The following is a 23,342-nucleotide window of genomic DNA, read 5'->3' on the forward strand; positions in this document are numbered from 1 at the left end:
TTCCCCTGACTCTCAGTCTGAAGAAGGGTCTCAACCTGAAACACCATCTACTCCTTTTCTCCTGAGATGCTGTTTGACCCACTGAGTTACTCCAGCATTTTGTGTGAATATCTGGTGTAAACCAGCATCTGCCATTCCTTCCTACACAAGATGTTTACTGAACTACATGTAGAAAAAACGGAATGTCACTGTAACTAGGCACATGTGACAATAAAATACCATTGAACCACTGAGTTCTCACCCCCTCCAAACAGTTCATACGTTCTTGGGGCAGAATTAGGCCATTTGGCCCATCGAGTCTACTCTGCCATTAAATCATGGCTGATCTATCTTTCCCTCACAACCCCATTCTCCTTACTTTGCCCCATAACCCCTGATACCCTTCTTCTGAAGAAGGGGCGTGACCCAAAACATCACCTACTCCTTTTTTCCTGAGATGCTGCCTGACCCACTAAGTTCCTCCAGCATTTTGTGTCTCTCTTCAGTGTAAACCTGCATCTGCAGTTCCTTCCTACACGTATTCCTCGGTGAGAAGTGAGAGCTGTCAGGAGTGGTCTTGCTGAGTAGTGGGACTGCCTGTTGACAGGAACGTGGCAGAAGAGACCAATCTCATGGAAAACCTTCCTGGAATTCAGTCTGGAGGAGAGTGAGGTGATGTATCTGTGGAGGTGCAGCAAGCCAGGGCAATATGCAGTGAATAAGAGCAGGCTTCTCCAGCCTGTTCCACATTAACTGACATCATTTACCCCAGCTCCATCTTCCTGCACTAACCCCACACAGACGTGTGTCACGTAAACGGGCCCTGCGCCCACAATCATGCTCAACATCAATTTACACTGATCTCCTCTGATTAGACTTTAGCATACAGTGCAGAATCAGTCGATTCGGCCCACCAAGCCCACGCCGACCAGCGATCGCCCCGTACACTAGCACTGTCCTACACACTAGGGACAATTTACAATTTTTTTTACTGAAGCCAATTAACTTGTAAGTCTCAATGTAAAAACAAATCTATCAATTACTTTGTAGAAATCTGCTTCCCTGAAGAAGATCCCAACTCAACGTCACAATAGACAATAGACAATAGACAATAGGTGCAGGAGTAGGCCATTCAGCCCTTCGAGCCAGCACCGCCATTCAATGCGATCATGGCTGATCACTATCAATCAGTACCCCGTTCCTGCCTTCTCCCCATACCCCCTCACTCCGCTATCCTTAAGAGCTCTATCCAGCTCTCTCTTGAAAGCATCCAACGAACTGGCCTCCACTGCCTTCTGAGGCAGAGAATTCCACACCTTCACCACCCTCTGACTGAAAAAGTTCTTCCTCATCTCCGTTCTAAATGGCCTACCCCTTATTCTCAAACTGTGGCCCCTTGTTCTGGACTCCCCCAACATTGGGAACATGTTATCTGCCTCTAATGTGTCCAATCCCCTAATTATCTTATATGTTTCATGTTCTCCAGAGATACTGCCTGACCCGCTGAGTTACTCCAGCACTCTGTGAAACGTCACCTATCCATGTTCTCCAGAGATGCTGCCTGACCTGCTGAGTTACTGCAAAACTTCATGTCCTTTTCTATCAATTACTTATACTTAGATGCAGAGCAATGGAGGATGGTCAAAAATCATTAAAGATGGTCAGTAAAGATCTTCCAAAGATGTACAGAATATTTTGCATTCTTACCAGAGAAGTAGAATGCAAGAGCAGCAAGGGAGGTATTGTGTGCAGTTCATGCCACTACATTCTGGCAGAGGTGTGGTTTTACTACAGAGTAATAAGGATGTTGATTGGATTGGAAAATTGAAACAACGTGAAAGGTTTATTTGGGCTGTGGTTGCTTTGTTCAGAACAGAGGAATCTGGCAGAAGCTTGATTGAGGTATAACATTTTGAATGGTTTATTTAAAATATGGAGGGCTTATTTTCTTTAAAATAGAGGTAAATTACCCATGGGGGTATAGATTCAAAGCAATTCACTGGACAACTCATTGCGTGCAAGAGAGGGGAAGTCAAGTTGCAACTGTGCAAGATGTTGGTGCGACTGAACTTGGGATATTGTGTGTGGCACAGGTAGACAACTTGTCAGCCTGGACAAGTTGGGCCAAGGGGCCTGTTTCCCTGTCCCATCTGAGAAAGTACCCTTTGGCCCACGTCCTTCCAAACCATTCTTATCCATGTACCTGTCCAAATGGTGTTTAAATGTTTTCATTATACCTGCCTCATCTGCACCCTCTGGCAGCTCATTCCATAAACACACCATCCTCTGTGTGAAAAAAATGCCCCTTAAGTTTCTATTAATTCTTTCCCCTCTCACCTTAAACCTATGCCCTCTAGTTCTTGATTCCCCTACCCGTGGGATAGGACTCTACATTCACCCTCTCTATTCCTTTCATGATTTTAGACACCTCTATAAGTTCACCCCTCAACCTTCTATGCTCCAAGGAATGAAGTCCTAGCTTGTCCAATATCTTCCCATTGCTCAGGTCCCTCGATCATGACAACATCCTTGTGTATATATTCTCTGTTCTCTTTCCAGCTTAATGGCATCTTTCTTACAACAAAGTGACCAAAACTAAACACAATGCTCTTTTAAGTGCAGCCTTGCCAGCATCTTGTACAAATGTTTTGCAATGTTTCATCGTGTGACTGATGCTGCCTAATATGTCATTGTATTTGCTGAGGTCTTCGTAGACCATCAGAACGGTCCATCCATTCTTTATAACGACAGTCCTGCCATAATTACTCTGTATTGTTTTTTTTATCTTTATATCTTTTCTGACAGAAATCATTGAAGTTTCTTCCAGTTGGTTTGAGCTTTCCAATTTCTTTAATGTCCAATTTTCAATTTCTTTGAATGAGGTTGTTTCTGAATCTCCAAAACATGGCTGCTTTGGTGCTACAGAATTATTGAATAACTTTGTGTCAATTGGATTCTGACTCCATTAATAAAGAGATAGTAATACTGCACCCTATTCTGCACAATCTTCTGATAGTCCCCGTCTCTGCCACTGCCGTCCTGAGTCTCACTGTCCAAATCCCTCGTTCTCCAGCTTCATGCTGGCTTCCCATCCTTGTGCTCAAATATATCCATGTCTTCCTCCTCCAGCCTCTTACCCCTCAATCTCCATAGCCTCAAACACTTGAGGATCTCTGTGCTTTTCAGGGCTTCTGTCTCCAGTTTCCACCATTGGTGACCAAGCCCCCACGCTCTGGAAACTACTCCTTGAAACCCTCTCCTCCATTATGACAGCACCTTCTTGACCAGGCCTTCCACTAACTGCCCTCATAACGTCTGTAATCTCAGTTTGGTTTGCTGTTGCCACTGCGAAGTATCTTGGGTTGCTTTGCTGTATTAAACCTGCTGTTTTCATAAGGAGAAGATGAGGAGGGCATTCGGCCCATCGTTCATCTAGGCTCTGGTCAATCCTCTTTCCCTGGTCTTTCCCAGCATCCCAGCAAATTGCTTTTCCTTGAAGTCCTCCCTGATTTCCATTGGGAAAAGCCTGGATGACTCTTGTTTCCACCAGTCTGACAGGGTACATGTAACTGCCCCATTTTCTGGTGCAATCATTGTATTTGTTGTCGTTCTTCATTGCTTGTTCTCCACTATGACCATGGCATGATATAGACATGGTCAGTACAATGCAGGAACAGGCCCTTTGGCCCACAATATCTGTGCCGAACATGGTGCCATGACAAACTAATCTCCTCTGCTTGCACTTGAGCCAAATCCATCCATTCCCAGCATGTTCACTTGCACATTCAATGGCCTGTTAGACGCCACTATCGTATTTATCTCCACCACCAGCCCTGTCACAGACGTCGTGGGCCGAAGGGCCTGTCCTGTGCTGTTTTATGTTCTGTTATCAATTTACTCTGAGTGAGATGGTGAGTGCTAAATACGACTTGAATTACTATTTTTTTTAAAGCAAATACTTTTGTTGCATACTTGTGTATGGAAGGGACTTCAGCATTTTTCTCCAGTCGTGTTTGCCAAGCCTGTACTGGAATGAAAGCTGCTGAAGAAATCCCTGACCTTCCCAAGAACGCCCTGATCCTGGGGCCACACAACTGGCCATCAGTCACATCCCGATAGACTTCCTCTGGGCGAGGCAAGGGAGTGTTTTGAAGGTCACCAAGAAAAGAAAAACAGCACGATGGGCAAGTTGCATCAGTCATCCTGGTATGTTTGTTTTTAAACACGACCTAGTAACCCTCAGGCAGCAGCATAATCTCATGGTTGTGTGCAGACAGTGCTGGGTCTTGTCTGGTTATCGGGGCAAGGCTATCTGCTTGAGTTGTTGTATGTTTAAGTTGAAAATTCATGGGTTCAGGTTCCGTAACCAAGGACAGTGGTGGAGCCACTGGCTCGCGGCTCCAGAGAACTGGTTAAATCCTGACCTGTGCTGTCTTTGTGGAGTTTGTGCTTTCTCCCTGTGACTGCATAGGTTTCCTCTCACATTCCACCCAGTGGTGGGTAGGTTCACTGGCTGTTGCAAATTGTCCCAGTAGGTTGATAAGAGGTAGAATCTGGGGGAGTTATTCGGAAGGTGTAGGGTTAATACAAACGGGGTGCCGAACAGTCAGTACAAACTCATGGACCTTGGAACATGGAACTGTACAGCACAGGGATGGGCCCTTCGGCCCACAATGTCTGTGCTGAACATGATGCCAAGTTTAACTAATCCCCTCTGCCTGTACATGATGCCTATCTCCATTCCCTGCATATCCATGTGCCTATCCAAAAGCGTGTTAAATGGAGCTATTGTATCTGCCTCCACCACCACCCTTGGCAAGTGTGCGAGCACAAATGCTCACTGTGATACAGAACTTGTTCATAAGTCATCGTCATTCATCAGCGGTTGAAATTTCAAAGCCTAGAGCATAGCTTCAAGGTGAGAGGAGGGAGAGTTTAAATAGGAAAGTGGAGTACCATGGGAATCTCCATGCAGCAAATGTTCACTTTTCAGCTTTAAGGTGCGAGGGGGAGAAATTAAACAGGAGTGTGTGTGTATACGTGTATTTATGTATGTGTGTGTATTTATGTATGTGTGTACACACACACCTATTTAATTGTCCCATCGCATAAAATCATAGAAACATAGAAAATAGGTGGAGTAGGCCATTTGGCCCTTCGAGCCAGCACCGCCATTCAATATGTTCAGAGCCGATCATCCAAAATCAGTACCCCGTTCCTGGTTTTCCCTCCATATCCCTTGATTCCTTTAGCCCTGAGAGCTAAATCTAACTCTCTCTTGAAAACATCCAGTGAATTAGCCTCCACTGTCTTCTGTGACTGAGAATTCCACAGATTCATGGGTGAACAAAGCTTTTCCTCATCTCAGTCCTAAATGGCCTACCACTTATTCTTAAACTGTGACCCCTGGTTCTGCACTCTCCCAACATGGGGAACATTTTTCCTGCATCTAGCCTGCCCTTAAGAATGTTATATGTTTCTAAAAGATTCCCTCTCATCCTTCTAAATTCCAGTGAATACAAGCCCAGTCGACCCATTCTTTCATCATATGTCAGTCCCGCCATCCCAGGAACTAACCTGGTGAACCCACGCTGCCCTCCTTCAATAGCAATAATGTCCTTCCTCAAATTAGGAGACCACAACTGCACACAGTACTCCAGGTGCGGTCTCACCAGGGCCTTGTACAACTGCAGTAGGACCTCCTTCCTCCGATACTCAACTGCTCTTGCCATGAAATAGCTGAACGCTGAATCTTACCTTCAGCGATCACCTTAAAGCTGAAATGTGAGCATTGCTTGATATTCCTGTGACTGCCTGATCGCTCATGTTGCTACCTCCACTATCTTTGACCAGACCATCAACTATCCAGTTCCTAAGCTTTGAAATACACTCTCCTCCTTCAAAATGTGCCTGTAACTTCCATCAGAGACATGATGTGGTGATCTGACCCAACATCGTGTTTTCTGGCAGATTGTTAAATTTAGATATTTTTGTTTAACTAATTCTCATGTGAATTATCTCGGGACTGAGTAACCTTCATGTTAAAGACGTTACTTAAATTCACATAGACGCAAAAGCTGGAGTAACTCAGCTGGTCAGGCAGCATCTCTGTGGAGAACGTGGACAGGTACAAAGTGTTGGAGTAACTCAGCGGGTCGGGCAGCATCTCTGTGGAGAACGTGGACAGGTACAAAGTGCTGGAGTAACTCAGCGGGTCGGGCAGCATCTCCGGAGAGCCTACTCCCTTTCTCCAGCAATGCTGCCTGACCAGCTGAGAATAGTTTAGTTTATTGTCACGTGTATGATGTACAGTGAGAAGCTAGACAGCTTTTGTGTCTATCTTTGGTGTAAACCAGCATCTGCAGTTCTCTCCTTACTTCATTTTGGGATCTGAGTTCTAGACACAGCTTGGCTATCACTTGACTAGCACATAAATAGACTGCCATCTAGGTGAATTAATACCATGTTTTCGATTGAATTTCCTGTACAAAGGTTGTAGACAAATATCTGTTTGAAAGTGACATTGAGAGAGTCCAGATTTAATTGAAAGAGCTCAGATTTACTTGGATTTCACGTGGCTTCAGTGCTCCGTTTCTTAACTTTGTAATGTACAGTTGTAACTACTATTGGGTAAGGACCGCAAATGGTTGTGTTAAATCGTCTGATTATCTGTTTTATTGGCTTTGGCTGAGGTAAATGGCAGTTCAGCACAGCGTACGTTCTTAATTGTTCTTGCAACAGTGACCACACTTCCAGAATAGTCAGTCTGAAGAAGGGTCTCGACCCGAAACGTCACCCATTCCTTCTCTCCTGAGATGCTGCCTGACCTGCTGAGTTACTCCAGCATTTTGTGATGCCTTCGATTTGTACTAGCATCTGCAGTTATTCCCCACACTTCCAGAATACATCATTAGTTGTAAAGGTTTCCTGGAACGCCTTTTGTCCCAGTACTATCGTTCCAACACTGGGAGAGGCCACGGAAGAAGCAGCTGCTAGGTTAGGTTTCTGAGGAAACCATTGGGTGGAGTGGTGGCGGATGGAATGCCTCCATTCCAGGCAAGTGTGAGGTTTCGTGCGAGAGAAATGGTGAGGTTTTTTGAGGAGTTATCCAACAAAAGCAGGCAAGTGTGCAGTTTAATGGAGGCAGGTGTGACTGCAGCTGTTGGAAGGAACCAGAGGGTGATGGTGGAGGGTTGTGTTTCAGAATGGATGCCCAGTGACTAGTGGTGTGCCTCAGGGATCAGTGCTGGGACTATGGCTGTTTATGGTTTATAACAATGATCTGGATGAGAATGCACGAGGCATGATTAAGTTTGCGGATGACACTAAAGTGGGTGGTATTGTAGACAGCAAAGATGGTTATCAGAAATTGCAGCAGGATCTTGATCAGCCGGGCAAGCAGGCTGTGGAATGACTAATGGTTTAATGCAGATAAATACAATGTGTTGCATTTTGAGAAAACTAACCAGGACAGGAAATTCACAGTGAATGGCAGGGCCCTGGGGGAGAACGTACAAACTCCGAACAGACAATACCCGTAGTCAGGATGGAATCCGGGTCTCTGGCGCTGCAAGACAGTAACTCTACCGCTGCACCACGTGCCGCCCTGAGTCATTTCTGTGCTGTACGATTCTATGAAATATAGTTCTATTGACAACTCACATCTGTCATTTCACATTCTTCTAACCTATTGCGATTAGCCATGAGGTTTGTGCTTTACATTTCAGCTGCGGTGAATCCGCAGAGCTCCTGTCTATAGTAAGCGGTGATTATGTTTGTGGAGAGAGAGGAGGCTTTTAATCGTTTGTAAGGAATGTATTTGACGGGGTCAGAAGCCGGGAACACGTGATTCACATCAGCAAAGATGGACATTCAAGGCTGCTGGCCGATGTTTCTTCCCACCTGAGATGGCCAGGTGGGGCTCACATAGTCGACCTCCCTGTGGGGAGCCCTGTCAACTGACCTCAGTCAGGCGAACGACAACAAACAGAGACAGCAGAAGCAGCTTCATAACTTCTGCTGCCTCAAATGCAAGAAGGCCAGGTATCACCACGGCAAGCAGTGTGTAAAGAGCTGGGACTGGTGTTGGCTCACTGCTCCCTGGGTTGGCTGTGTGTTGGCCCACTGGGTTGGCTGTGTGTTGGCTCACTGGGTTGGCTGTGTGTTGGCTCACTGGGTTGGCTGTGTGTTGGCTGTGTGTTGGCTGTGTGTTGGCTGTGTGTTGGCTCACTGGGTTGGCTGTGTGTTGGCTGTGTGTTGGCCCACTGGGTTGGCTGTGTGTTGGCTCACTGGGTTGGCTGTGTGTTGGCCCACTGGGTTGGCTGTGTGTTGGCTCACTGTTCCCTGTATCGGGGCTGTGCATTGGCCCACTGCTCCCTGGGTTGGCTGTGTGTTGGCTGTGTGTTGGCCCACTGGGTTGGCTGTGTGTTGGCCCACTGGGTTGGCTGTGTGTTGGCTCACTGGGTTGGCTGTGTGTTGGCTGTGTGTTGGCTGTGTGTTGGCTCACTGGGTTGGCTGTGTGTTGGCCCACTGGGTTGGCTGTGTGTTGGCTCACTGGGTTGGCTGTGCGTTGGCTGTGCGTTGGCTCACTGGGTTGGCTGTGTGTTGGCTCACTGTTCCCTGTATCGGGGCTGTGCATTGGCCCACTGCTCCCTGGGTTGGCTGTGTGTTGGCTCACTGGTTTGGCTGTGCGTTGGCCCACTGCTCCCTGGGTTGGCTGTGTGTTGGCCCACTGGGTTGGCTGTGTGTTGGCTGTGTGTTGGCTCACTGCTCCCTGGGTTGGCTGTGCGTTGGCCCACTGGGTTGGCTGTGCGTTGGCCCACTGGGTTGGCTGTGTGTTGGCCCACTGGGTTGGCTGTGTGTTGGCTGTGTGTTGGCTCACTGCTCCCTGGGTTGGCTGTGTGTTGGCTCACTGCTCCCTGGGTTGGCTGTGTGTTGGCTCACTGGGTTGGCTGTGCGTTGGCCCACTGCTCCCTGTATCGGGGCTGAGAAAGGCAAAGGTGCTGATTTTTTGTTAGGCGATACAGCGCGGAAACAGGCCCTTTGACGCACCGAGTCAGCATCGACCAGCGATCCCCGCACACTAACACTATCCTACACACACTTGGGACAATTTACACTTATACCAAGCCAATTAACCTACAAACCTGTACTGCTTTGAAGTGTGGGAGGAAACCGAAGATCTCAGAGAAAACCCACGCAATCACAGGGAGAACGTACAAACTCCGTACAGACAGCACCCACAGTCTGGATGGAACCCGGCCGGGTCTCTGGCGTTGCAAGCGCTGTATTTCTACAGCAACTCTACCGCTGCGTCACCTTGCGCCCTTGGTCATGTTGGCTGGACTGCGCCTGAACCCATACTCACGAATATGCCTGAACTAGGGCTATTAAGGATGGATGTTGAATGCTGGCTAGTTTAGTTTAGTTTATTGTCACGTGTACCGAGGTACAGTGAAAAGCTTTTGTTGCGTGTTATCCAGTCAGCAGAAAGACAAAACGTGATTGCAATCGAGCCACTTGCAGGACACAAATACTCGATCAAGGGAATAACGTGAATAACGTTTAGTGCGGAGAAGGGAGATTTCTGAGAGGAGATTAAGTAGAGCATAAAGTAATAAATGTTGCTGTAGATGATAGGTTTAAAAGCGTGGAGTGATTACAATGTGTGGTTGTTGATCTGCTGTGAAGGCCAGGCACACAGTTGGCCACCGTCTTGGAAGTTTCAGGCACAGAAATACTGCAAAGTGGACAAATAGAAATTATTCTGCGGTGTTGGCCGCCTATTTGTGTCTGCGTGCATCTCTGTGTCTGCCCTTCTCCCTTGTCTGGCCCCATCTCAGGCTACCACCTGGCCCTTTAATTTCTGTGGGACATTGAAACTGTAATAGTTTCAAAAATGAGTTTAAAAGATCACTCTTTGAGATTTCTGGTTTTCATTAAACCTCTCACAGCACATGTGATATGTTCGACCACAATACCATAAGAAGGCATAGGAGCACAATTAGGCCATTCGGCCCATCGCCCACTCTGCTATTCAACCATGGCTGATCTATTGTTCCCGCTCAACCCCAGGCTCCTGACTTGAAATGTCGCCTATCCAAGTTCCGTGAGAAGTTGCTGATCTGCTCAGCTACTCCAGTGCTGCAGGCAGGCAAAGGTTACTGATTGTAGATGATCAACCATGATCACAATGAATGGCGGTACTGGCACGAAGGGCCAAATGGCCTCCTCCTGCACCGATTTCTATGTTTACTCTATATCATCTTCTTCAAATGAGATTCTGCGCATCATTCTTCGGGGATGGACAGGGTCATGGTTTATTTCCCCCAGCAGTTACTCACTCACTTGTGCACTGGTTTGATATCACGGTGGCGCAGCGGTAGATCGTGGCCTTGCAGTGTTTGCAGTGCCTGAGACCCGGGTTTGATCCCAACTACGGGTGCGGGCTATGTGGTGTTTGTACGTTCTCCCCGTGACTGCGTGGGGATTTACTGAGATAGTCGGTTTCCTCCCACACTACGTAGGTGTAAGTTAAGTCTCTGTGTCTCTGTGTCCCTGTGTCTCTCTGTCTCTCTGTGTCTGTCTCTGTGTCTGTCTCTGTGTGTGTCTCTGTGTGTGTCTCAGTGTCTGTCTGTGTGTCTGTGTCTCTGTGTCTGTCTCTGTGTGTGTCTCTGTGTGTGTCTCTGTGTGTGTCTCAGTGTCTGTCTGTGTCTCTGTGTCTGTCTCTGTGTCTGTCTCTGTGTCTGTCTCTGTGTCTGTGTCTCTGTGTCTGTGTCTGTGTGTCTGTGTCTGTGTCTGTGTCTCTGTCTCTGTGTCTGTGTCTCTGTGTCTGTGTCTCTGTGTCTGTCTCTGTGTGTCTGTGTCTCTGTGTCTGTGTCTGTGTCTGTGTCTCTGTCTCTGTGTCTGTCTCTGTGTGTCTGTGTCTGTCTCTGTGTCTGTGTCTCTGTCTCTGTCTCTGTGTCTGTCTCTGTGTGTCTGTGTCTCTGTGTCTCTGTGTCTCTCTGTGTCTCTGTGTCTGTCTCTGCGTGTGCGTGTGACTGTCTGCCTGTCTGCCTGTCTGTCTGTCTGTCTGTTTCCATGCTATATCTCTAAACTAAATGTACCGAGGTGCAATGAAAAGATTGTTTGCATGCTACCCAGTCAAATTATACTGTACATGAAGAGAATAAAGCCTTCCACAAGTACACGGGGTGCAAATATAAAAATACCAGGACACAGAATATACTGTTACTGGATTATAATGGTATATACAGAGAAAAATGTCCAAGGGTCCCAAAGAGTAAAGTTTAAAAAGGAATTGAATCAGTTAAAAAAGAATAAAGAAGAAAAAGGACCTTGTGGGAAGAGCCATCTTGAGGCATCAACTATGCAGCTTATTCAGAGAATGAGCACAGGCCTGTTGGGCTGACAGCCTCATTCTTTGGAACAGGAAGATAGGCACAGAGTGCTGGAGTAACTCAGCGGGACAGACAGCATCTCTGGAGAGAAGGAATGGGTGACGTTTCAGGTCGAGACCCTTCTTCAGACTGAAAAGTCACCCATTCCTTCTCTCCAGTGATGCTGCCTGTCCCGCTGAGTTACTCCAGCATTGTGTGTCTGTCTTCGGTATAAACCAGCATCTGCCGTCCCTTCCTACACATTGTCTGGAACAGGGTTCTCCAGGTCTGTTTCTTCACACCAGAGAACAAGGGGTCAGCGTGACGCTGAGCTTGCCAAACGTCCACACAAGGGTGGTGCTGCTAACTCAGCGAATGTTGCAGCTGAGTCTAGCAGATGTGGTTTTTTGGGATTGATCCCAAATTTCCCACTTTGAGCTTTTGGCAACCTCGTGCAGCTGGTTAGATTGAAAGTTCAGTGTGATTCTTTATCACAGTTTTTGTTTAGTTTTGAGATGCAGGCCCTTCGGCCCACCGAGTTCGTGCCAACCAGCGATCCTAACGCTACCCTACACCCACTGAGGACAATTTGCAATTTTACCAACTGGACAATAGGTGCAGGAGGAGGCCATTCGGCCCTTTGAGCCAGCACTGCCATTCATCGTGATCATGGCTGATCATCTACAATCAGTACCCCGTTCCTTCCCTCTCCCCATATCCCTTGACTCCGCTATCATTAAGAGCTCTGTCTAACTCTCTCTTGAAAGCATCCAGGGAATTGGCCTCCACTGCCTTCTGAGGCAGAGTTCCACAGCTTCACAACTCTCTGAGTGAAAAGGTTTTTCCTCATCTCCGTTCTAAATGGCCTACCCCTTATTCTTAAACTGTGGCCCCTGGTTCGGCACTCCCCCAATATTGGGAACATGTTTCCTGCCTCTAATGTGCCCAATCCCTTAATAATCATATGTTTCAATAAGATCCCCTCTCATCCTTCTAAATTCCAGTGTATACAAGCCCAGTCGCTCCAGTCTTTCAACATATGACAGTCCCGCCATTCCGGGAATTAACCTAGTGAACCTACGCTGCACGCCCTCAATAGCAAGAATATCCTTCCTCAAATTTGGAGACCAAAACTGCACACAATACTCCAGGTGTAGTCTCACTAGGGCCCTGTACAACTGCAGAAGGACCTCTTTGCTCCTATACTCAACTTCTCTTGTTATGAAGGCCAACATTCCATTGGCTTTCTTCACTGCCTGCTGTACCTGCATGCTTTCTTTCACTGACTGATGCACTAGGACACCCAGATCTCGTTGTACTTCCCCTTTTCCTAACTTGACACCATTCAGATAATAATCTGCCTTCCTGTTCTTACCACCAAAGTGAATAACCTCACACTTATCCACATTAAACTGCATCTGCCATGCATCCGCCCACTCACACAACCTGTCCAAGTCACCCTGCAACCTCATAGCATCTTCCTCACAGTTCACACTACCACCCAGCTTTGTACCATCTGCAAATTTCCTAATGTTACTTTTCATCCCTTCATCCAAGTCATTAATGTATATTGTAAATAGCTGCGGTCCCAGCACCGAGCCTTGTGGTACCCCACTAGTCACTGCCTGTCATTCTGAAAGGGACCCATTTATCCCCACTCTTTGGTTCCTGTCTGCCAACTAATTTTCTATCCATGTCAGTACCCTACCCCCAATACTATGTGCTCTAATTTTGCCCACTAATCTCCTATGTGGGACCATATCGAAGGCTTTCTGGAAGTCGAGGTACACCACATCCACCGGCTCTCCCTTATCCATTTTCCTAGTTACATCCTCAAAACATTCCAGAAGATTAGTCAAGCATGATTTCCCCTTCGTAAATCCATGCTGCCTCGGAACGATCCTGTTACTGCTATCCAAATGTTCCGCAATTTTTTCTTTTATAATTGACTCCAGCATCTTCCCCACCACTGATGTCAGACTAACTGGTCTATAATTTCCTGTTTTCTCTCTCCCTCCTTTCTTATAAAGTGGGACAACATTAGCTACCCTCCAATCCACAGGAACTGATCCTGAATCTATAGAACATTGGAAAATGATCACCAATGCGTCCACGATTTCTAGAGCCACCTCCTTAAGTACTCTGGGATGCAAATCCATCAGGCCCTGGGGATTTGTCAACCTTCTGTCCCAATTAGCCTACAAACCTGAACATCTTTGGAGCCTGGGTGGAAACCAGAGCACCCGGAGAAAACCCACACAGGTCATGGGGAGAACGTACAAACTCTGTACAGACAGCACCAATGGTCAGGATTGAACCGGGGTCTATGGCGCTGTAAGGCAGCAACTCTACCGCTGCGCCACCGTGCCACAAACTGTGTCCAGTTGATGGAGGAATATCGAGATGTTCCTGGCATGCAGTAAATGATGTTACGATTTCCCATCTTTCCCCTGACCCTAACTCCCCCCACCTCACATTTCTCCCACCACCCCAGTCACCCAGCTCCTTTCCCTTCCCTGCGCGATCATCCACCATCCCTCATTCCCCATTTCCCTTTTTATTCCACCTCGTTTCACCCATATCCATCCTTTACATTTTACTCCTGGGCTTATCTGACAGTCTATTGTCTCTTTTTCACCTCCCACTTTTGTCAATATCTCCACTCATCTCCGTATCCACCCCCTCACCTGTATCCACCTATCACTTGCCAGGTTTTGCCCCACCCCACCTTGCTTTTCCAGCCTTCTCATCCCTACTTTAATCAGTCCGAAGAGGGTCCTGACCTGAAACATCGTCTGTCTGTTTCCTCCACAGATGCTGCCTAACCCACTGAGTTCCTCTCGCACTTTTTCAGTATTTTGCTCCAGATTACAGCATCTACAGTCTCTTGTACGTTCCAGTCTGGCAGTGTGTCAGAACAGCATGGGCCAGTACTTTTGTTTAAGCGTTGTTACTTGCTGGCTATTTCCCCTGGGTAATATTGCCTCTCTGCTTTTCACCGTAACTTTTAAGATTCAGCCTGCTTTCAATGGGCCTCAGGGGAGCTGGCACTCAGCTATAACCCATGTTGAACCCAGTCTATCTTTATGTTTGCCAGATTCCTGCTGTGTGCACCTTTGTTGTGATCTCTGTGATCTGACAGTGAGCATTTCTGCAATGCCTTACACATGGACCAGAGTCTGAAGAAAATTGGAACTCGCGACTCGGAAACGTCACCCATTCCTTCTCTCCAGAGATGCTGCCTGTCCTGCTGAGTTACTCCAGCATTTTGTGTCTACCAGATTCATAAAGTGCTTTGCAGACACTTTTAGTTGTACAGCATGGAAACAGCCTTTAGGCCCAACTTGCCCACACCTAAAACATGTCCCATCAACGCTAGTCCCACGCCTGCATTTGCCCCATATCCTTCAAGACCTATCCTATTCAAGTACATGTCCAAATGTGTTTTAAATGTTGTGATAGTACCTCCTCTGGCAGCTCATTCCATTCACCCACCACCCTTTGTGTAAAAAAAATTGTCCCTCAGGTTCCTATTAAATCTTTCCCTTCTCACAATGAACCCATGGTGTCTGGTTCTTGATCCCCAACCCTGGGTAAAAGCCTCTGTGGATTCGCTTCAGTTCGTTTATGAACATGAGGTAAATGCACAACAGGGTGACAAATGTTGTGAAGGGTTGATATCTAATCCTGGGAACTCTGGACTGTCAGGGTTGGTAGCATTTTTGAGATTGTCTATTTGGGAATGCGTGCATTGAGTTGCTGATGGACATTGAGCTGAGGTCAGTTAGAGATCTGGTCTTTGACAGAGTGATGGTAGGACAGAGAACGGGAAATAAAACATAGACCAATAGAGCACAGGCCCTTCGGCCCACAAGGTCCATGCTAAACATGATGCCACGATAATCTAACCTCTGCCTGCATGTCCATGTGTTTATCTAAAAGGCTCATAAATGCCACCACCACATCAGCCTTGGATATCACACCTGTCTGCACGTTCCAGGCACCCTTAAAGCTCTCTGCCCTCTAGTCTTTGATAGCTCTACTCTTGGAAAAAGGTTCTGACTGTCTACCCTATCTTTGCCTCTCCCAATTACGTAAATCTTCTATCTGGTGTTCTAGAGAAAACAATCGGTTAGGGGCGGCAAGATGGTGCAGTGGTAGAGTTGTTGCTTTACAGTGCCAGAGACTCTGGTTCCATCCTGACTATGGGTGCTGTCTGTGCGGAGTTTGTACGTTCTCTCCTTGACCGCGTTGGTTTTCCCCGGGTATTTCGGTAAAGATTGTAGGTTGTCCCTAGTGTGAGATGAATGCTAGTGTTCGGGGGTCGCTGATCGCCATGGGCCTGTTTGCGTGCTGTATCTGAAAACTAAAGTGAACCAAACTAATCCTAGTTTGGCCAACCTTATAGTTGATGCCCTCTAATCCAGCCATCATTCTGAAGAAGGGTCTCGACCCGAAATGTTACCCATTCCTTCTCTCCAGAGATGCTGCCTGTCCCGCTGAGTTACTCCAGCATTTTGTGGCTATCAACATTCTGGTGCTTGCCAAAGCTTCCTCATCATTTTGTAATGGGGCCACAGGAAGTGTACAGTACTCCAAATGCCGAACCCAAGTCTAATACAGCTGCTTCATGACTTCTTGACATTTACACTCAATAAAGCAATCACAATCCTGGCCATTCAGGGTTACTGCAGATGGATGCAACTACTTATTATCTCGCTAAGCTGGAAAACATCACGCGAGGAAAGAGCAATGATTACTGTTGTCACTTGACCAGATGGAAAGTATTTTGGGCGCTGTGTGATATCAGGCATGAAAATCATAACAAGAGATTTGCTTGCAGCAAAACCCAAGCTGCTGGATGAAATCAGTAGTTCAGGCAGCATCTGTGAAGCAAAAGAGGTAGCTGACATTTCGGGACAAACACCCTCTGTAGATGTTGCTCGACCCACTGAATTCCTGTGCTCCAGATTCCAGCATCTGCAGTCTCTTGTCTCAAAGAGATTTGCTTTTATGTTTCCCCCACCCCCCCACCTCATTTGGTGTAAATGTAAATGTCCCTTGTGTGCGTAGGATAGTGTCAATGTGCGGGGATCGCTGGTCGGTGCAGACTCGATGGGCCGAAGGGCCTGTTTCCTCGCTGAATCTCTAAACTAAACAAAATCATATCACACGCAAGTGCAATCAAGTCATACAAAATTACAATAGATAGTGCAAACAGAAAAATATCAGAGTGCAGGTTATACAGTTACAGTATTACAGAGTTACTGTACTAGAGAAAAGGATTAGGGTTAGTGCTGGGTGGTTCAAACACCTGATGGTTTTAGGTAAGTAGCTGTTCTTGAAGCTGGTGGCGTGACTTCTTTACCTCCTGCCAACGGTGAGTTCTATACATCGTGCCCAATAGTGGCTGCAAGAAGAGGGCATGGTGGGGATCCTTGTTGATAGATGCCACCATCTTGAGGCAGTGCCTCCTGTAGATTCATTCAATGATAGGGTGGGCTATACAGATGGGCTGAGTCAACCACTCCATGCAGCCTCGGGCATTCCTGTGCGTGCCAGGTATATTAAGAGAATTCAATCATAGTTAAACAAATTAATATTGATGGAAAGAACTGCAAATGCTGGGTTCCACCAAAGATAGACACAAAATGCGGGAGTACTTGATCCGGGCTGCATCTCTGGAGAAAAAGGATGGGTGACGTTTGGGGTTGGGACCCTTTTTGAGACTGAAAGTTGGGGGTGGGGGTGGGGGGGTGGGAGTGTGAAGAGCTGGAGGTGACCAGGATCAACCAGGCCTGGCTTTTCTCACCTCCTGCTCTTCACAACCCGCTGCCGAACCCCCCACCCCCACCCCTTGCTTTCAGTCTGAAGAAGGATCCTAATCTGAAACGTCACCCATCCAGAGATGTTGCCCGACCCGTTGAGTTACTCCAGCAGTTTGTGTCTATAAATTATTATTGATGGTGGTTTTATATTCTGAACTGTGGCTCCATTGTTTTACCTTGTTCCCTCACTGTGCCCTTTAGCTTATTCCATCTATTGCCCATAGTTCCGTCCCTTATCATCACTGTTTTCTGAAGAAATTCTGTTTTCCTGGCCACTTATTTTGTTCTACTTTCTCATTCCCCCTGTCTACCCAGCCCCATCATCTTCCCTGAACTTGCCCTCTCCCACGCTGCACATTGTCTTTCTATTCACACTTCATATTTTTTTCTGATTTTTTGTCTCCCCTCCTTTCCAAGTAGACTGGATAGAGTGAATGCGGAGAGGATAACATAAGGTGGAGATTGACAGATTCTTGATTAGTCCGGGTGTCAGGGGTTATGGGGAGAAGACAGGAGAATGGGGTTGAGAGGGAGAGGTAGATCAGCCATGATTGAATGGCGGGATAGTCCCGATGGACCGAATGGCCTAATTCTGCTCCTAGAACTTATGAACATGACTGTTTGCTGAGGGAATTGACATTACCTGTCATACAAGTAGTGTAAGAAAATAACTGCAGATGCTGGTACAAATCGAAGGTGTTTATTGACAAAATGCTGGAGTAACTGAGCAGGTCAGGCAGCATCTCAGGAGAGAAGGAATGGGTGACGTTTCGGGTCGAGACCCTTCTTCAGACAGCCTAACCCTTACCCTTACCTGTCATACATTAGACGGCCAAGATTCCAACCTGCCTTTGCTCCCATTCTTGTGCTGATATTGTCGGCATTAAGAGCTGTGATGTTGAAGCTGGAGTGAGAGGTCCTTGTGGAGTGAAGCGTCCAGCTCAACCTAGAGAGTGTGAACAGCCTGTTTAAATGCTGACACTCTAATCCTTAGACTGTCCCAGCTGTCCTGGTTTCTGCCAGTTTCTAGCGGTGAATTCTAACATTGACAAAACAAAGCAAGACAAGGCGAGGTGCATCCTGTTGGCTCTTTGTTGGCGTTGAGCCAATACTGATCTTGCATGGCCGGATACATCTGGCTTTTCCTGGTATGTAGTCTAGAAAAGAATACAGTGGACTTGCAAATTAGTACGCTGGTGGAAAGACATAGAAGCCTGTTCAGGGGAACTGCCTGTTCTCAACCCCATAGAGATGCTCCATGTGTACGAAGGAACTGCAGGTGCAGGTTTAAATCGAAGATAGACACAAAATGCTGGAGTACCTCAGTGGGACAGGCAGCATCTCTGGAGAGAAGGAATGGGTGATGTTTTGGGTCGAGACCCTTCTTCAGCTGTTCATCTTGCTGTGCATCCATGCGTTTTACAGGATTTATTTTGTACTATTTAGAAAGGTCAACAGCAAGCAGAGCCTGAACAAGACTTGAGGTGCACAAAATCATGAGAGGAATAGATCGATCGATTGATTGAAAGATACAGCATGGAAACTGACCCTTCGGCCCACCGAGTCCACGTCGACCATCGACATCCCATTCACACTAGTTCTGTTATGGCATTTCCACAGCACTCCCAACACGGGTCAATTTATAGGGCCCATGAACCAACAAACCCACATGTCTTTTGGGATGCAAGAGGAAACTGGAGCACCAAGAGGAAACTGGAGCACCAAGAGGAAACGTGCAGAGGCACAGAAACCAAGTGCAAGCTCCAGACAGATAGCTCTCAAGGTCAGGATCGTGCCCGGGTCTCTGGCACTGTGAGACAGTAATTCTATCAGCTGCACTGCCACTAACTGCATCAAAAATATACACGTGTTATCCATTAGCTAAGCATGGTTAATAAATATGTCAGCACGTACAGTCACAAAACTCTGTCACAAAAGTTAAGAACTCTATTAATTTTAAATAAAATACAATGACTTCACACCTCTCTGGTGAAGAGAATTCACCAATCTCTGAGCAAAATCTCTCCCCGTCTTAGTCTGAACTAATCTAAGACTGATGGCAAATGCTATATTTCTCAGCCAAGGAAAGCCGCCTCCTGATCTCCAGTCCGTTCAGCCCTGTAAGAACTTTGAGTTTAAATGAGATCTCACTTTCTTCTGACCCCTGGGTATGCACACCTAAGATAGACACAAAATGCTGGAGTAACTCAGCAGATCTGGCAGCATCTTTGGAGAAAAGGAATAGGTGACGTTTCGGGTCGAGACCCTTCACTGGACTGAGAGTTGAGGACGAGGAAACGAGGTATTGGGAAGGTACGGAACAAAGCTGAGCCTACTTCAGTCCCAGTGCTCAGTTTCAGTTTAGTTTATTGTCATATGTACTGAGGTATAGTGAAAAGCTTTTGTTGCGTGCTAACTAGTCACCTCTTGGTGTATAGCACTCCTATACATGCCGAGTGCACTTAAACCTGCCATCCCTGCAACTGGTGGAGTGAATGTTTGCTGTGTTCCCTCTCTGGGGAGTAGATCCTTTCCTTGGGCAAGGACACTAAAAATATACATAGACGAAGCTGGAGTAACTCAGCGGATCAGGCAGCATCTGTGGAGAACATGGATAGGTGACGTTTCACAGAGTGCTGGAGTAACTCAGTGGGTCAGGCAGCATCTCTGGAGAACATGGACAGGTGACGTTTTGGGTCGAGACCCTTCTTCAGTGTGAAGTTACTGCAGCTCTTTGTGTTTAAGTCGGCCTCTGCAGTACCTTCCAACACGCTAAACATGTACATTCTGCTGGCAGTGTTGCCTCACCAAGCTTCTCCACAATTGCACCAACTCATCCTTATTCTCATAATAGCTCCCCTAAAATCCCTGAATGCATTCAAGAGAGAGCTAGATAGAGCTCTTAATGATAGCGGAGTCAGGGGGTATGGGGAGAAGGCAGGAACGGGGTACTGATTGAGAATGATCAGCCATGATCACATTGAATGGCGGTGCTGGCTCGAAGGGCCGAATGGCCTCCTACTGCACCTATTGTCTATTGTCTAAAATGGCCACACGAGTAGTGGGTAATAAAGAAGGCATTTGGTACCTTTGCCTTTCAGCCGTGGCTTTGAGTATCGGAGTCAGGAAGTCCTGTTGCAGCTCACTAGGGTTTGGCTGCATTTGGAGTATTGCGTGCAGTTCTAGTCCCTCCATTACAGGAAGGATGTAGAGGCTTTGGAGAGGGTGCAGAAGATTTTTACCAGAATGTTGTCTGGATAAGAGGGTCTTGGGCAGAATGTGGTGACAGTTCTACCATCGTGCCACTGCTTCATTCTACTGAATCTGTTTTCCTCCCTCCCCTTCATCGATGGATCAATCTCAGGAATCAGTAGACGTGCGTGGCTCTGTGTTCCCAGGGCAGAGTTTCGCTGGTTATTGACCTGTTTGTAATCACACTGATCACAGCTGCTGTTTGCAAGGGGAGCATTGAACTCGTGAGCCACGTCTGTTGAGAGTAAGTTGGAGACGATTAGCTACACTGAAGCAGCAAGGAGCCCTTACGGATCCATCCTTTGCTTCCTCACTGAGTCTCTGGAAAGCCACCCATGATCGAAAGGTAATGGAGAGATGGATGAATCTGCAGACTTCAGGCAGTACCCACTGGAGTTTAGAAGGATGAAGGGAGACTTCAGTGAAACTTACCGAATAGTGAACGGCCTGAGTAGAGTGGATGTGGAGAGGATGTTTCCACTAGTGGGAGAGTCGAGGACCGGAATCCATAGCCTCAGAATAAAAGGACGTTCCTTTAAATAGGAGATGAGGAGGAATTTCTTTAGTCAGAGGGTGGTGAACCTGTGGAATTCATTGCCAGGCAGTAGAGGCCATGGATATTCTTAAGACTGATAGATTCTTGATTAGGAAGGGCGTCAGGAGCATGGGGTTGAGAGGGAAAGATAGTTCAGCCATGCTTGAATGCTGGAGTAGACGATGGGCTGAATGGCCTAATTCTGCTTCTGCAACTTATGAACGTATAACTGGTGAGGGGAATTGATTGTTCACCCTAGATGCAAGGATGTTGTTAAACTGGAAAGGTTGCAGAGAAGATTTATGAGAATGTTGGCAGGACCTGCGGGCCTGAGCTACAGGGAGAGGTTGGACAAGCGTGGACTTTATTCCTTGGAGCACAAAAGACTGAAGGGTGATCTTATGGAGGTGCATAAAATCGAGGGGGATAGATGGGGGGATTGTAGATATTTTTTTCCCCAGGAGTAGGAGAATCAAGAACTGGAGAGCCTAGGCTTGAGGTGAGAAGGGAAAGATTTAAATGTGAACCTGAGGGGCAACTTTTTATGACATGAGGTGATATCTGTATAGAACGAGTTGCTAGAGGAAGTTGTTGAGGCAGGAACAATAAGATAATTTAAAGGACATTATATTTGGACAGGTACATGGATATGAAAGGTTTAGAGGGATAAGGGCCAAATGTGGGCAGATGGGACTAGCTGGGATGGCATCTTGGTCAAGATGGATAAGTTGGGCTGAAGGGCCTGTGTCTGTGCTGTATGAATATGACTCTAAATCTGCTTCCTGGCATTGTACTGAGCCTGGTCTTCAGGAGCTGGCTATTAGAATGCAAACTACCAGCTGCTGTAGGTTGGCCAGAGCAGATGTTTGGGCAGTGAGCACAGGAGGACACTTCCTCGAATCCTGGAGGCTAATGTGCATGGGGCTTTTAAAGAGAAATTCTTGTGATTAGCTTTTGGTTAAATGGCTTCTATGTGTGAGCAAAAGTCAAGAATGGCCATTACAAAACTAGACAGAGACAATCTCTGTTTTCACCCTATCTATTCCCCTCATGATTTTAGGCACCTCCATAAGAGGGGGGACCTCATTGAAACTTACAGAATAATGGAAGGCATAGATAGAGTGGATGTGAAAAGGATATTTCTCTTGGTGGGAGAGTCTAGGGCCAGAGGTCATAGCCTCAGAATTAAAGGGCGCTCTTTTGGAAAGGAGGTGAGGAGGAACTTCTTTAGTCAGAGGGTAGTTAATCTGTGTGATCACAGATGGCTGTGGAGGGCATCAGTGGATATTTTTAAGGAAGAGATAGATAGATTCTTAACTAGTACAGGTGTCAGGGGTTAGGGGTTAGGGGGGAGAGATAGATGGGCCATGATGGAATGGCAGAGTAGACGGCGGGCCGAATGGCCTAATTCTGCTCCTATTACTTATGACCTTGTGAAATATATCGGCAAAATGAGCAAAGAAAGTGCGACTGGACACAGGCGAGTGAGACTCCTTATCAAATTCTTGCTTAGAACCGGTGTCAAGGGTTATGGGAAGACCGAAAAAATGGGATTAGGAGGCAGAGATCAGCCATGATTGAATAGCAGAGTAGGCTTGATGGGCCGAATGGCCTAATTCCACTCCTGTAACTTGTGAAGATCATCCCTCAGTCTCCTGAGCTCCAAGAAATAAAGTCCTAGTTTGCCCAATCTCTCCCAATAGCTCAGGCCCTCAAGTCCTGGCAACATTCTTATAATTCATCTCTGCACTCTTTCCAGCTTAACAACATCCTTCCTATAGCAAGGTGATCGATCAATTCCCCATCTATAAAATCGCCTCTCGGTCTCTTGCGCTCCAAGGAATAACGTCTAGGTAAAATGGACTGGATTTATTGGTAATAGTTTGCTTTCACCGTGTACCGAGGTGTAGCGAGGTTATGTTTTGCGCACTATCCAGTCAGATTATGCCTTGTGTTACTACGACATACGGTGAAAAAGGTTTAGTTTTAGATTTGTTACAGAGCCACTATGAAAAGCTTTCTCTTGCATGCTATTTGATCAAATACTATACAGGCATTTTGCGTTTTCCACAGGGATTGAGTTCCTGAAAAGCAGGGCCTAATTCAAAAATACGTAAATGAAACGTATACATTTAAACAGGCATAAATTTGAGTGCATTATTTCCAAAATACCGCACGTAAATTATGTTTTGTTAATTAAACAAGTGCATTATTTCAAGAAGTCACAAATTAAACAACTGTAAAACATAGTTAAACTCGAGTACGATAGGTAGAAACAAAGGGGAAGATACCGAGTGCAGAATATTGTTCTCAGCATTGTAGCACATTATAGTTTCATGGTCAAAGTTCACTGTGTGCAATGGGGGTAGC

The sequence above is a fragment of the Rhinoraja longicauda genome, chromosome 18 (genome assembly GCF_053455715.1).
Source record: "Rhinoraja longicauda isolate Sanriku21f chromosome 18, sRhiLon1.1, whole genome shotgun sequence".
Taxonomy (NCBI): Eukaryota; Metazoa; Chordata; class Chondrichthyes; order Rajiformes; family Arhynchobatidae; genus Rhinoraja; species Rhinoraja longicauda.